Genomic DNA, 15,115 nt, shown 5'->3' on the forward strand with positions numbered 1-15,115 from the left:
CGTTTTACACTGAATGATTTTTTGAACAATAACAACGTTGTTATAGTTAAATCGTTCAAAAAATCGTTGTGTGTTGTGTTAGAATTGAAAACAGTCAAAAATATGGCAAACCCAGTAAATTTACCCCTGGGGGTCTTATTAAATGCTCCAGTTACACCACAAAGCAGATTCCAAGATATTGTCAGCTTGCCCCTTGTGTATACCAGGGAGCTGAGATGATGTTCATCCATTTAGTTTCAGCTTGGCATATATTTTCCTCCTCCCATCCATATTTGTTTATTACAATTACAGCAATACCTTTAATGTAGCTTGAAAAAAAAGGATTGTTATTCTGGCATATATGCTAGAGGATATACACCATGTATCTTTTTTTTTTTTCTTCACTATATTTTATATTGTTTAACTACAGTAGGGGCAGCGATAATTATATCTGTCAGGCGGTGCTGGATGAACAATGCTTCAAATTCTACCTACTGGTAATGAAGAATGGACTTTTGGCAGTGTTCATACATTCTGTCTCTACAGACTTGGATGCGTGTGATAAACTGTTTTTAAAATAATGTACAGAAAAGAAAAATACAAAAAATAATCATTCAGATGATCAAAGTGCTGTACGTGAGAATAGTTATTGCTTTCACTTCACAACATGCACAGCATTTGGTAAATCTGTTATTTGTACAGTAATGGTATAGTTACAGCATTTTTTTAATTAAAAATGTGTTTTTATATTTCTATTCCAGATGTATCTTACTAAGAGGGTGATAAATCTTATTAGGTAAGTTTAACAACTTTGTCCAATTTATGGTGAACACAAAACATGAATGGAGGAGACAGAGGAGCATATTCAGACCCGGTCGTTAGCTCTACGACGTCGCAGCCGGGTCGATGTTGCTCCAGTGCGCATGCGCACGACGGAGACGGCTTTAATTTATAATTAATTCACCTAACCAGGGTGGCAAGAGACGCTGCAGACTCAGTTCCAGCTTTCTTTCACTCAGATACTTGGGGAATGACTGACACGTCCCCCTCAAGATGCACTAACGATGTGAGGGTCCCACTTCCACTCTGGGCCAATCCGAGGTGCTTACGCACTAAAAGAGCCCGGGGCCCCCCGCACGGAAAAGGACAAATTCACCAGGTTCAGTTGAGGGCAAGTGCCCCCACAAAGTTATCTTACGCCACATAATACCACTAAGCTGTAGCGTACTACAGCCATGCTGCGCCTCCCCTATTTGGGAAAGAAAAGGTTGGTGTGACAAAATGCATAAAAGGGTGGGATGGTGGGTTTCAAAGATCAATCACCAAAGAGGCTGTCATCAAGCAAATGAGCCACACACTAGCTACCACTGACAGAGAGGCTAGTGAGGTGGGTGTCTCGATTCACCAAACACTGAGTGACTCAAATCATTCGCTCATCTGAATGATTCGAGTCAGTGTTTTGAGACACTCACTCACTAGCCATCTCTAGTACACGTCACCTGGCTAGTTTTTACACTGAAGTGCTCGCAGTGCTTACGGTAGGGTATAGTCAACCTCAAGCGCTGCGATAGCATCCGATGTACTGATGGTTGCATACACTTCCTGAACATGACGTGCACAAGTGGGGGTCTTAAAACAGGCTGGTGGGTGTCTGCATACACTATGTGATCGCTCTCTAAGAAATACAGGCCGTGCTAATGCATTGCTGTGCAGTAGCACGGCCTACGCAATTTGCATACACATCATGCGAGCGATCGCATCTAGCGAGCGGCTTTGAACAGGCCCTAGGTACAATAGTGTTGAACGAGCTAAAATCAATGAATAAAATTCTCACATAAGCATTTTTATCTTTTAAATGCAATTGTGCCTGGTGCATCCTCCGTTGAGCAATTTGCCCTAAACCCCACTAGAAAATGTGAACTAACATGCTTCAACACCAGTCTCTCAAAGCATTTAATCATTAAGGATGTTGGTATACCACTTTTGCGGATGGGAACTATGGTAGTGGTCTTAACACATTTAGGGACCAAGCAGTGAGCCAGAAATAGATTGATTATTAATGTGAAAATCCCCACTAACTGGTCATTGCATTCCCTTAAAACTAAAGCCTGGATGCCATCCACACCCGCAGTATTGCCAGGGTCCACAGAATGCAGATACTGCCTAACAGCTGGTTATTATCCCCCTTGGTGGGGGATAATAATAAATGGTTCATTCATATTATAATTTACTGATACAATACAAGTCCCAGCTAGCCCTATCAAGTCAAATTTTAATGGCTGACAGGGCATGCTAGCAGTTAGAGAACCACAAGTGCCAGTATCCTCTGACATCCGGGCTCACTGCAATCTGCAGTGCAAATACGCACTATATATATTATATATATAAATAAATATATATATATATATATATATATATATATATATATATATATATAGCAATCCACAGGCTTGGCACTCACAAGTATAGAAAAGCAAAAACTCTGGGTGCCTTCCACAATATCAATAAATAAATAGGCAGAGGATGGCGGCACTCACAAAAAATATCATAAAAAAATGGGTCAAGAGACCTACTTGATAACTCAACGTTTCAGTGTATTTCAACTTTCATCAGGAGCATGCTCCTGACGAAAGTTGAAATACACTGAAACATTGAGTTATCAAGTAGGTCTCCTGACCCGTTTTTTTTATATATATAAAAAAAGACAGTGCACGGACACAGACGTGCAAGTAAAAAAAGTACTAAACACTTTCATTAACCACTTTATATTACTCACGTATATTCTTAGGGATGGGTCCTCTTCGATCAATGTAGGCATCACAGGAACTTAAAACTAAATATATATGCTCCAAAGAGCAAATATCAGGCGCACTCTATATAAATAGTTAAACAGCTAATATAGCAGCTCTCAAGAGAGGTGTTTGGGGACACCTCACACAGCAGGATTAATACACAATATTAAGATCTAGAAGAGAGCTCTAAATAAAATCAGTATTTATTACAGCACATAATAATATAAACAACAATTAACAGTTGTAAAAATGCAATGCATATAGCCAGTATAACTGGGTAGCAATAGTTAAAAATACTAAAAAGTATATAGCATATACCAACTATAAAGCACAAACAAATCAATGTACAATTGGAAGTAAAAAATGTCCAGAATCTCCAACAGTATAGTTCAATGGGTAAACATAGATCCCAAACTTTTTATACACCAGTGATTTGTTGTTTGTTACATGTATCCAACCAATGAAAGATTGAATACAAGATAAAAGTCCAGTATCCGTAGAATGATATTTGTAACTTTATAATGTTAATTAATAGTCACCAGCTCAGTTGGGAATCCTAATGGCAAGATTCAGCTTGTTGCCGCTTACTCACCGGCTTACTCATAAAAAGCAAGACGGGTTTTTTTTTCTCGCGGTGACAGTTTATCTGGGGAGATTGCTGTCAAGAGCTCCGCTTATCTGCACTCTATAGCCGGCGTACTCACTGTCTCCGTCCGGCTGTGGTGGGTAAGATCACTCGTCTCAGGCTTACAGATCAGCTGTTGAATACAGCTCCACTCGTGCCGCGGTCTCTATATTCTCTACCCATCAATAACCCACGGATTGGATATGACCATTAGTCCATCAACTGGTGCAAAAAGGAAATATGTATATATAGCTGGTATAAATACTCCAGGTCCTTAACGCGTTTCTCCGTTCTTTTGATTATAACGGTTTCATCAGAAGGATTCAAGTATTTTTGCTAATATTGCTGGAGTGTGCTGGAGGGAATCTCTTTTTTCCTGTGGTTCAGTGTAAACCCCGCCCTTTACAAGCACCTGGGCAATATCATTAAGCTGATGTGAGCGACCACCATACTTTCTATTTGCAGTTCTGAGAGGCATGAAGGGAGCCAGCATTGGGAGGATGTGCTGGTCCGTATAGTACCATTTGGAGGTTTTTGGGGTACCTCCTAGGTGAGTCAGCTCTCAGCTTATACATGTGCTGTTATTATGCAGTATATTAATTGTAATTATATGACCCAGAGTGGGTGCTACTATTTTGTAGCAATAATTATTTTGGGGTGAGCGTTTGGGCGTGGGGCCCCCGGAGTTGCTCTGGCTGGGCCTTTTTCAGGGCATCATCACTTAATTCACATAGATATTTTTTCATCACCTTTCTATTTGTTTGTTTATTATTTATGTAATTTTAATATTTTCTTATATTAACACTTATTGATTATCTTGACACATCTATACTTTACACTTCACTATCACCTTTCTTCCATTTTTCGTGTGATGCCCTGGGAGTGGTCCTTGGCTGGATTCTTTTGGGCTCTCCTGCGCCTCGGACATGAACCCCTTAATGTTAGGGATGCCGGTATAGAGGAGCCTTGACGTTGGCCCGGCGCTTAATCATATATTTGCAAATGTCTGCAACCAATACCTCTGAATTGCTATTATCATGTAGGATTCAAGTATTTTTGCTAATATTGCTGCAGTGTGCTGGAGGGAATCTCTTTTTTTTCTGTGGTTCAGTGTAAACCCCGCCCTTTACAAGCACCTGGGCAATATCATTAAGCTGATGTGAGCGACCACCATAATTTCTACTAACATCACTGCCAGAATCACGCCCCAGAATACCGTTCAGAGTTTGGTACATAGGGGTCAGACGGCAGTCCGCATTGACATTAATTGTGTCTGCAGTCCACACCGCTAGTTAGCTTTTTGCATTAGGCTGTTGTTACATATTTTGCATTAGCCTGTTGTTACATATTTTACATTAGGCTGTTGTTACATATTTTGCATTAGGCTGTTGTTACATATTTTGCATTAGGCTGTTGTTACATAGACGGGATACATATAATTATGCAGAAACTATATTTTGTGCATATTTATATGAAACACCGGTTTGATAAAAAGACCCCATAAACTGATTGCCCAAGAATGGGAGTCAGGCCAGATCTGAGCATAAACACTTATTCTCCTGACACTCTTTTCGCTGTATTTTAAAAACAGCTTTATCAAGGGTCTTAAATGGTTGGGTGTTGCCACTTTGCGAACTTAACATGTTGGATTTTCCCTCCCTCCCCAAATAGGTGCTCAGGAAAATTTGCAATGTTTCACTACCATACTAAGTGGTAATGTGAGCAGCTAAACATTGCGTCTAAATTGATTCCCCACTATAGAGGGAGATTTAGTTATTTGAGATGTGCTGCCATGATGTTTGTGCACATGATGATAGAATATAGCAGCCCAACATCGCTATCATTCCTGCACATATCTGTGAGAAAATTAGCGCTGATACAGGTCCGACCAGTTTGACCGTTCGGGGAGGAACTTTGCGGCTGTTGCTGATGACCAAACCTAAACTTTAAAGTGCCCTATAATGCAAGTATAAGATGTCTGGAAATAATACATGTACTGTGCATGTCCCTTATATGGTGCATATAAAGTTGTGACTTGTGAGTGTTACTAATACCCTTTTCATTTAAAGTCAGTTGTAGTGCTGGGCTAGGTTAGTTTTTTTTTTTTTTTGTCAGAAACCACCAGTCTCTTGGTCGTTGTGCAGCCGCTCTGATGACAGATTCCATTTAGAGCCAGAGATGTTTCATATATACAATAACCAATGTTTAAATCTCTCCAGCAGCTTGATGGTTATTGCACAACGATGTCACTCTTAACAAGGTGGAAGTGTAGATTATAGCAGGGTAATCATCACAGCAAGGTAAGGATGGCTGCAGCATCAGTTCGTTTTGTAACTCAGTGAATCGCCAGAAATAATGAAAGAAAGGCTCCCCGCTTAGTCAGGGGGCCTGGCGTATTTTGAGGTCACGCACCTATTGTGTGAATGTGTGTTAGCTGCAGGAAGTTGAAGCTGCTGAAGAGTCTAGACAGTGCTGACCTTGGAAGCTTAAAAGGCAAGACTAGAAACAGAAAAGATAATGAAATGTCTCCTGGGAGAGCCAAGCTAAAAGCCAGATTGCATGTTGGCCATAATTTTCCAATACTTTTCCTCCCAATGTGAATAATATCTGGAAAGTGAAGTGATATTGCTTGTAATATTTCCATCACTGCTTTATAGGCTGATGCATTGGTTGAGGAGTATGTGCCATAGAGGAGTAAAGATGATTCAGATTTGATTTTCAAATTCTGTAATAAAAAATGTATAAATGGAAAAACTAATGTTGTTATTATGTGCTCTGTATTATTATGAGAATATATTAAATTTGTGACTTAATAAATGTATAAACTCCCATAAATAAATACTGGTTCATTTCACAACTCACAGATGCACAAATAGTATTTCCTACAGATCCTGCTTCTATATGCCCCTGTGTAGATAGCTGCTTGGTTTCAAATCAACTAAAAAGATCTTGTTACATCACTCCTTGCTGTGACAGAATAGGCAGCTAACCTGATGATGATTGGAAGTAGTGTTTTACTGTATTGAAAGGCTGTGTCTTATATGAATTGCTTGTTAGAGTCAGTGTGACATTGCTCTGGGTACCCAGTTGTCAGTCAGGCCTTGTTCTGGGAGCACAAACAACAAACTCCCAACTGTCCTGATTTCAGCAGGACAGTCACGCTTTTCAGAGGCTATCCCACCCAGGGGCAGTCGGTAGGTTAGGAGGACACTCTGGCACCACTGCCCTGCATAGCAAAGCAGCGGTGAATGAATGCTGTGGGAGACAGGGGGCAGCGCAGCAGCTGCTGAAGTGCTGGGCTCACACCCAGGCAGGCATGACACGCAGTCACGCCCCCAAAAGATAATCCATCAGGGGGGTGGCCTCGCAGGTACAAGGCTACACCTCTTTTAATCGGGAATGTTAAATGTTGGTGGGTATGCAATAAGATGACTGTAAGAGGGAGATGCAATTCAAAGCAATGATAGCAAAGTACCAGAAAAAGGTCGGGACCTTTGTTGCCACCTACATCTCTAGAAACGCCCCTGAGCGTATCTCATACAGAGGCGTGTTTGGTGTATGTCATACACAGACATATCTGATGTGTCTCAGACACGGAAGTACTTAGTGTCTCAGACAAAGGAGTATTTAGTGTCTCATGCACAGGAGCAGGGGCGTATTTAAAATGGCTGGGTCCAGGGGGCCCGCACCGCACACACCCTGCACCCATATTTTAATACTTACAACTCCGAAGCCCCACATTGCAGCCGGTTTCAGCGCTGTAGAAAACACGGGGAAATGGCTGCCGCACCATTTTCGCGATGACTTGTGCATGCGCTGTAGACTCTGGGCACAGTCTGAGAGAGGAGGGGGCCCAGACAGAGACTGCACATGGGCCCCCTCCTCTATTGAAACACCCCTGCACAGGAGTATTTAGTGTATTATGCACAGGAGTATTTAGTGGCTCATACACAGGAGTATTTAGTGTATTATACACAGGAGTATTTAGTGTCTCATACATACACAGGAGTATTTAGTGTATTAAACACAGCAGGATTTAGTGTATCATACATACACAGGAGGATTTAGTGTCTCATACATACACAGGAGTATTTAGTGTATCATACACAGGAGTATTTAGTGTATTATACACAGGAGTATGTAGTGTATTATACACAGGAGTATTTAGTATCTCATACACAGGAGTATTTAGTGTCTCATACACAGGAGTATTTAGTGTCTTATACACAGGAGTATTTAGTGTATTATACACAGTAGTATATATTGTCTCATACACAGGAGTATTTAGTGTATTAAACACAGGAGTAATTAGTGTCTCATACACAGGAGTATTTAGTGTATTATACACAGGAGTATTTAGTGTCTCATACACAGGAGTATTTAGTGTCTTATACACAGGAGTATTTAGTGTATTATACACAGTAGTATATATTGTCTCATACACAGGAGTATTTAGTGTCTCATACATACGCAGGAGTATTTAGTGTCTCATACATACACAGGAGTATTTAGTGTCTCATACACAGGAGTATTTAGTGTATTATACACAGGAGTATTTAGTTTCTCATACATACACCGGAGTATTTAGTGTCTCATACACAGGAGTATTTAGTGTATTAAACACAGGAGTAATTAGTGTCTCATACACAGGAGTATTTAGTGTATTATACACAGGAGTATTTAGTGTCTCATACACAGGAGTATTTAGTGTATTATACACAGGAGTATTTAGTTTCTCATACATACACAGGAGTATTTAGTGTCTCATACACAGGAGTATTTAGTGTATTAAACACAGGAGTAATTAGTGTCTCATACACAGGAGTATTTAGTGTATTATACACAGGAGTATTTAGTGTCTCATACACAGGAGTATTTAGTGTATTATACACAGGAGTATTTAGTGTCTCATACACAGGAGTATTTAGTGTATTATACACAGGAGTATTTAGTGTATCATACACAGGAGTATTTAGTGTATTATACATAGGAGTATTTAGTGTCTCATACACAGGAGTATTTAGTGTCTCGTACACAGGAGTATTTAGTGTATTATACACAGGAGTATTTAGTGTCTCATACACAGGAGTATTTAGTGTATTATACACAGGAGTATTTAGTGTCTCATACATACACAGGAGTATTTAGTGTCTCATACACAGGAGTATTTAGTGTCTCATACACAGGAGTATATAGTGTATTATACACAGGAGTATTTAGTTTCTCATACACAGGAGTATTTAGTGTCTCATACACAGGAGTATTTAGTGTCTCATACACAGGAGTATTTAGTGTATTATACACAGGAGTATTTAGTGTCTCATACACAGGAGTATTTAGTGTCTCATACACAGGAGTATTTAGTGTATTAAACACAGGAGGATTTAGTGTCTCATACATACACAGGAGGATTTAGTGTCTCATACATACACAGGAGTATGTAGTGTCTCATACACAGGAGTATTTAGTTTCTCATACACAGGAGTATTTAGTGTCTCATACACAGGAGTATTTAGTGTATTAAACACAGGAGTAATTAGTGTCTCATACACAGGAGTATTTAGTGTCTCATACACAGGAGTATTTAGTGTATTAAACACAGGAGGATTTAGTGTCTCACACATACACAGGAGGATTTAGTGTCTCATACATACACAGGAGTATTTAGTGTCTCATACACAGGAGTATTTAGTGTCTCATACACAGGAGTATGTAGTGTATTATACACAGGAGTATTTAGTGTCTCATACACAGGAGTATTTAGTGTCTCATACACAGGAGTATTTAGTGTCTTATACACAGGAGTATTTAGTGTATTATACACAGGAGTATTTAGTGTCTCATACACACACAGGAGTATTTAGTGTCTCATACATACACAGGAGTATTTAGTGTCTCATACATACACAGGAGTATTTAGTGGCTCATACACAACAGTATTTAGTGTATTATACACAGGAGTATTTAGTGTCTCATACACAGGAGTATTTAGTGTCTCATACACAGGAGTATGTAGTGTATTATTCACAGGAGTATTTAGTGTCTCATACACAGGAGTATTTAGTGTCTCATACACAGGAGTATTTAGTGTCTTATACACAGGAGTATTTAGTGTATTATACACAGGAGTATTTAGTGTCTCATACACAGGAGTATTTAGTTTCTCATATACAGGAGTATTTAGTGTATTAAACACAGGAGTATTTAGTGTCTCATACATACACAGGAGTATTTAGTGTCTTATACACAGGAGTATTTAGTGTATTATACACAGGAGTATTTAGTGTCTCATACACAGGAGTATTTAGTGTCTCATACACAGGAGTATTTAGTGTCTCATACACAGGAGTATTTAGTGTATTATACACAGGAGTATTTAGTGTCTCATACAAAGGAGTATTTAGTGTCTCATACACAGGAGTATTTAGTGTATTAAACACAGGAGTATTTAGTGTCTCATACATACACAGGAGTATTTAGTGTCTTATACACAGGAGTATTTAGTGTATTATACACAGGAGTATTTAGTGTCTCATACACAGGAGTATTTAGTGTATTAAACACAGGAGTATTTAGTGTCTCATACATACACAGGAGTATTTAGTGTCTTATACACAGGAGTATTTAGTGTATTATACACAGGAGTATTTAGTGTCTCATACACAGGAGTATTTAGTGTATTAAACACAGGAGTATTTAGTGTCTCATACATACACAGGAGTATTTAGTGTCTCATACACAGGAGTATTTAGTGTCTCATACACAGGAGTATTTAGTGCATTATACACAGGAGTATTTAGTTTCTCATACACAGGAGTATTTAGTGTATTAAACACAGGAGTATTTAGTGTCTCATACACAGGAGTATTTAGTGTCTCATACACAGGAGTATTTAGTGTATTAAATACAGGAGGATTTAGTGTCTCATACATACACAGGAGGATTTAGTGTCTCATACATACACAGGAGTATTTAGTGTCTCATACACAGGAGTATTTAGTGTATTATACACAGGAGTATTTAGTGTCTCATACACAGGAGTATTTAGTGTCTCATACATACATAGGAGTATTTAGTGGCTCATACACAACAGTATTTAGTGTATTATACACAGGAGTATTTAGTGTATTATACACAGGAGTATTTAGTGTCTCATACACAGGAGTATTTAGTGTATTATACATAGGAGTATTTAGTGTATTAAATACAGGAGGATTTAGTGTCTCATACATACACAGGAGTATTTAGTGTCTCATACACAGGAGTATTTAGTGTCTCATACACAGGAGTATTTAGTGTATTATACACAGGAGTATTTAGTGTCTCATACACAGGAGTATTTAGTGTATTATACACAGGAGTATTTAGTGTCTCATACACAGGAGTATTTAGTGTATTATACACAGGAGTATTTAGTGTATCATACACAGGAGTATTTAGTGTATTATACATAGGAGTATTTAGTGTCTCATACACAGGAGTATTTAGTGTCTCGTACACAGGAGTATTTAGTGTCTCATACACAGGAGTATATAGTGTCTCATACACAGGAGTATTTAGTGTATTATACACAGGAGTATTTAGTGTCTCATACACAGGAGTATTTAGTGCATTATACACAGGAGTATTTAGTTTCTCATACACAGGAGTATTTAGTGTATTAAACACAGGAGTATTTAGTGTCTCATACACAGGAGTATTTAGTGTCTCATACACAGGAGTATTTAGTGTATTAAATCCTGAAGGATTTAGTGTCTCATACATACACAGGAGGATTTAGTGTCTCATACATACACAGGAGTATTTAGTGTCTCATACACAGGAGTATTTAGTGTATTATACACAGGAGTATTTAGTGTCTCATACACAGGAGTATTTAGTGTCTCATACATACACAGGAGTATTTAGTGGCTCATACACAACAGTATTTAGTGTATTATACACAGGAGTATTTAGTGTTTTATACACAAGAGTATTTAGTGTCTCATGCACAGGAGTATTTAGTGTATTATACACAGGAGTATTTAGTGTCTCATACACAGGAGTATTTAGTGTATTATACACAGGAGTATTTAGTGTCTCATACACAGGAGTATTTAGTGTATTATACACAGGAGTATTTAGTGTCTCATACACAGGAGTATTTAGTGTATTATACACAGGAGTATTTAGTGTATCATACACAGGAGTATTTAGTGTATTATACATAGGAGTATTTAGTGTCTCATACACAGGAGTATTTAGTGTCTCGTACACAGGAGTATTTAGTGTCTCATACACAGGAGTATTTAGTGTCTCATACACAGGAGTATTTAGTGTATTATACACAGGAGTATTTAGTTTCTCATACACAGGAGTATTTAGTGTCTCATACACAGGAGTATTTAGTTTCTCATACACAGGAGTATTTAGTGTATTATACACAGGAGTATTTAGTGTCTCATACACAGGAGTATTTAGTGTCTCATACACAGGAGTATTTAGTGTATTATACACAGGAGTATTTACTGTCTCATACATACACAGGAGTATTTAGTGTCTCATACACAGGAGTATTTAGTGTCTCATACACAGGATTATTTAGGGGCCTATTCATCATTACTAAAATTTTGTTGGAGGTAATTAGGTTTAGAACTTGCATGGAGTTCTACCTAATACCCGGAGGAATTGATCATTCCTTCTCTCCATAAGTATCTATTCCGAAAAGCTGTAATTTTTGCGATGACAGCTCTTTGAAAAATAGATACTTTTCCCTGCCTAGTCCTATCTTACTGCAGCTGTAGTCAGTGCTGCGCATGCGCCGTTATGTTCTCAAAAACGGCGCATGCGCAGCACTGATTACAGCTGCAGTAACTGGATATAAAAAATGTCCCAGCACCGCCACACACACACACACACACCCACCCCACCTACCCGACTAGCTGTCAGGCTGCAGCCACGGACCCCGACCTCCCGCCTGGACCCAGCAGCTACAAGGACGGCCAGGCAGAGGTAGCTCTAAATTTTTTTTTTAGTTATAACTTTATTATATTCTCCCCGTCGCAATGCTGCTGCCGGGCAGCGTCTCCCCTCCCCTCTGTTCCCTGGTGGCACTTGTAAGTGCTTCTTTATTTAACTGTTTATAGTAAATACAGTTAATTGAAGAAGCACTTACAAGTGCAATCGGGGAACAGAGGGGAGACGCTGCCCGGCAGCAGCAGCAGCATTGTGGCGAGGAGAACATATAGCCGGAGCCAGAGAAGGGGGACCAGAGCAACGGAGTGAGCCGGAGGAGGAACTGCCCAGTTGAAAGCAGGTATCACCCGCTATACGCCACCTGAGAGTGGCGTATAGTAACACCATCAAATTCTGAAAATACATAATTTTCGGACTTTGATGAATAGCCTAATTTACATATCCCCATAGCATTATGAGTCACACAAGAAATAAATGCTTTCGGACTTTGAGTGTGGTTCCAAAGCACAAAAAGTTATTATTCAATATAAAAACAGATGGTTACACGCTGTGATCTAAATACAATTAGCGCAAAGAATTATACAGACCCAAGGTATAGTCATTACATACGCAGGTGCTCTAGACCCAGATCCCGGCATCCACATAGAAACCTCCGTCAACAGCAAAGCAGAAGACTGGCATCCAGGTTTAGAGAGCCCACATATATACTCTAGCAGAGATAGGCAATACAATAGAACAGTTTGGCATGATTCCATTGGTTCTTCTTCGTGGTTCTTCTGTTACAGTACAGTTCATAGGTCAATTCGAATGGATACAATCCAGCCTCCAACAGCTCTTTGTGTCCTATTTCCCGCTGCATAATAAATCTAAGCTGGCTACATTACAGGGTACATTTTAATGTTTATCTCTCTATGGTCCATAGTTTGCAGACACATGTTGCGATCTTCTCACCAATGATACTGGAAATCTGCAAAGACACAGTGGATCAGTACAACACCAAACATGGTCTGCTTACCATGTACTAAACCTTAGATATCAAATGACATTAATTTCACAACATTAATAATACTGAATAAACCTTGAATATTACACTTTAATGCTAGGGAACCTTTTTATGTTAGTGTGCAGTGTGTAAGTATTGGGGTATTGAGAAAAGACACTAGTTTGCGTTGTGCGACTACGTCTTTGTGGAGTACACCATGGTATGTGTTTTGCAGGGTTGATCATTTTATATGTTTTAGTGACTGTCTGTATTTATATGATGAGGACTTTTAACTTCTTTCTATTGCATGGGAATCGCACGACGCTAAATAATAGCATCGCCGTATGTACTTATAATGGGCGAGATTCACTAAAATGGCGCTGGGCAGCCAGTCGCAAAATGGCGTCTCATTGCCATTCGCAAAATGGCATTGTGAAGATTTAATTTTAAACCGATCCTGTCTCAGCCAATTATCCAGCTTCGACAGTCCACCCTTTGATAGCAAACAACATGCTATCATACTCCGATTTTAAAATTAATTTAGGCTTACATTATGACATATATTATATAATGTTATATTATGGGATGGCACAAGGTGGTTCTTAGACCATCAATAATGTGTCTCTAGGAGGGGACATAAAACTACCCTTATACGCACACAGCGGATCTTGGAAGATCATGGGAAAGATGTGGGGATGCACCAATCCTATAAACGAAGTCTTGAGGGGGAGTAGGGACTTACATTATTTAAGATGTTTTAAAGTAACATTTTAAGAACACATTTCATGCATGTCTAAATCTTATACATTGTATGATGGTACCTTCTAGTTCAGGGTTGTAATGCAGTCCTACATTTACCTCAGTATTCATATTGTTACTACTGGCCACCATCATAATTTCATTCTTTTGATTCACCTTATCTTTACATTTTCCACATTTCAGCACAGTAGGAACACACCTGACACATAAGCCAATTACTATGATGACAACCAGTATGAGGATCAGGAGTTTACCTATACTCGCAATCATTTCCTGGACACACTCTCCTAGACCTGAGAACCATTTCACTGGGTTCAACCAAGAACCCCATTCCTCTACCTTCTCCTCTACTTCAGCCACTGAAGCATTATGGTTCTTTTGAAATTCCCATTTTAACTGCAGAATTTCATCCATCTTCCGGTCTATTACCTCCTTGGGATAGCTGGTATCGTTTGTAATGTAAGTGCAACATTTTACACCAAATTGGGTGGCCAAAGTTACGCAATACCCTCCAGTGACAGCTGTTAGATAATTTAACACTAGTCTATGTTGCACGAGTTCTTTCTTGTAAGCTTACAACTCCTTACCTGTATACCTGAATGTGTCATCATACATCTCGGTGATATTATCTATTAATTTAGCAAGAGCTTAGATATATCTAAAATTTAGTGTACCCTGAGTGATCCTGGTGGGATCCAATGCTACCAAAACTTGAAAGCCAGTTGTCTTACTAATTAAATGTATGGCTTTATGCACGTCACCAGGTATCATATTTCTTTTTTCTCTGTGTTCATACTGTGTGAAGATATGGTGATGGTGTGTTTTTATGAATACTAAGCATTTCACCATGTGTAAGGGTCATAACCTCTGGAAGTACTCTTCCCAAATAACACAAACCTTCGGAACACGGAGAGAGCCACTTATACGCTTTCCTTCCACATATAAAATATACATCATCGGGGAGAACATAGGGAATAGAATGCATCATGATGATCCAACACATTTCCCTCACAAACGATCCTA

The sequence above is a fragment of the Taudactylus pleione genome, unplaced genomic scaffold (genome assembly GCF_031769625.1).
Source record: "Taudactylus pleione unplaced genomic scaffold, aTauple2 ptg000021l, whole genome shotgun sequence".
NCBI lineage: Eukaryota > Metazoa > Chordata > Amphibia > Anura > Myobatrachidae > Taudactylus > Taudactylus pleione.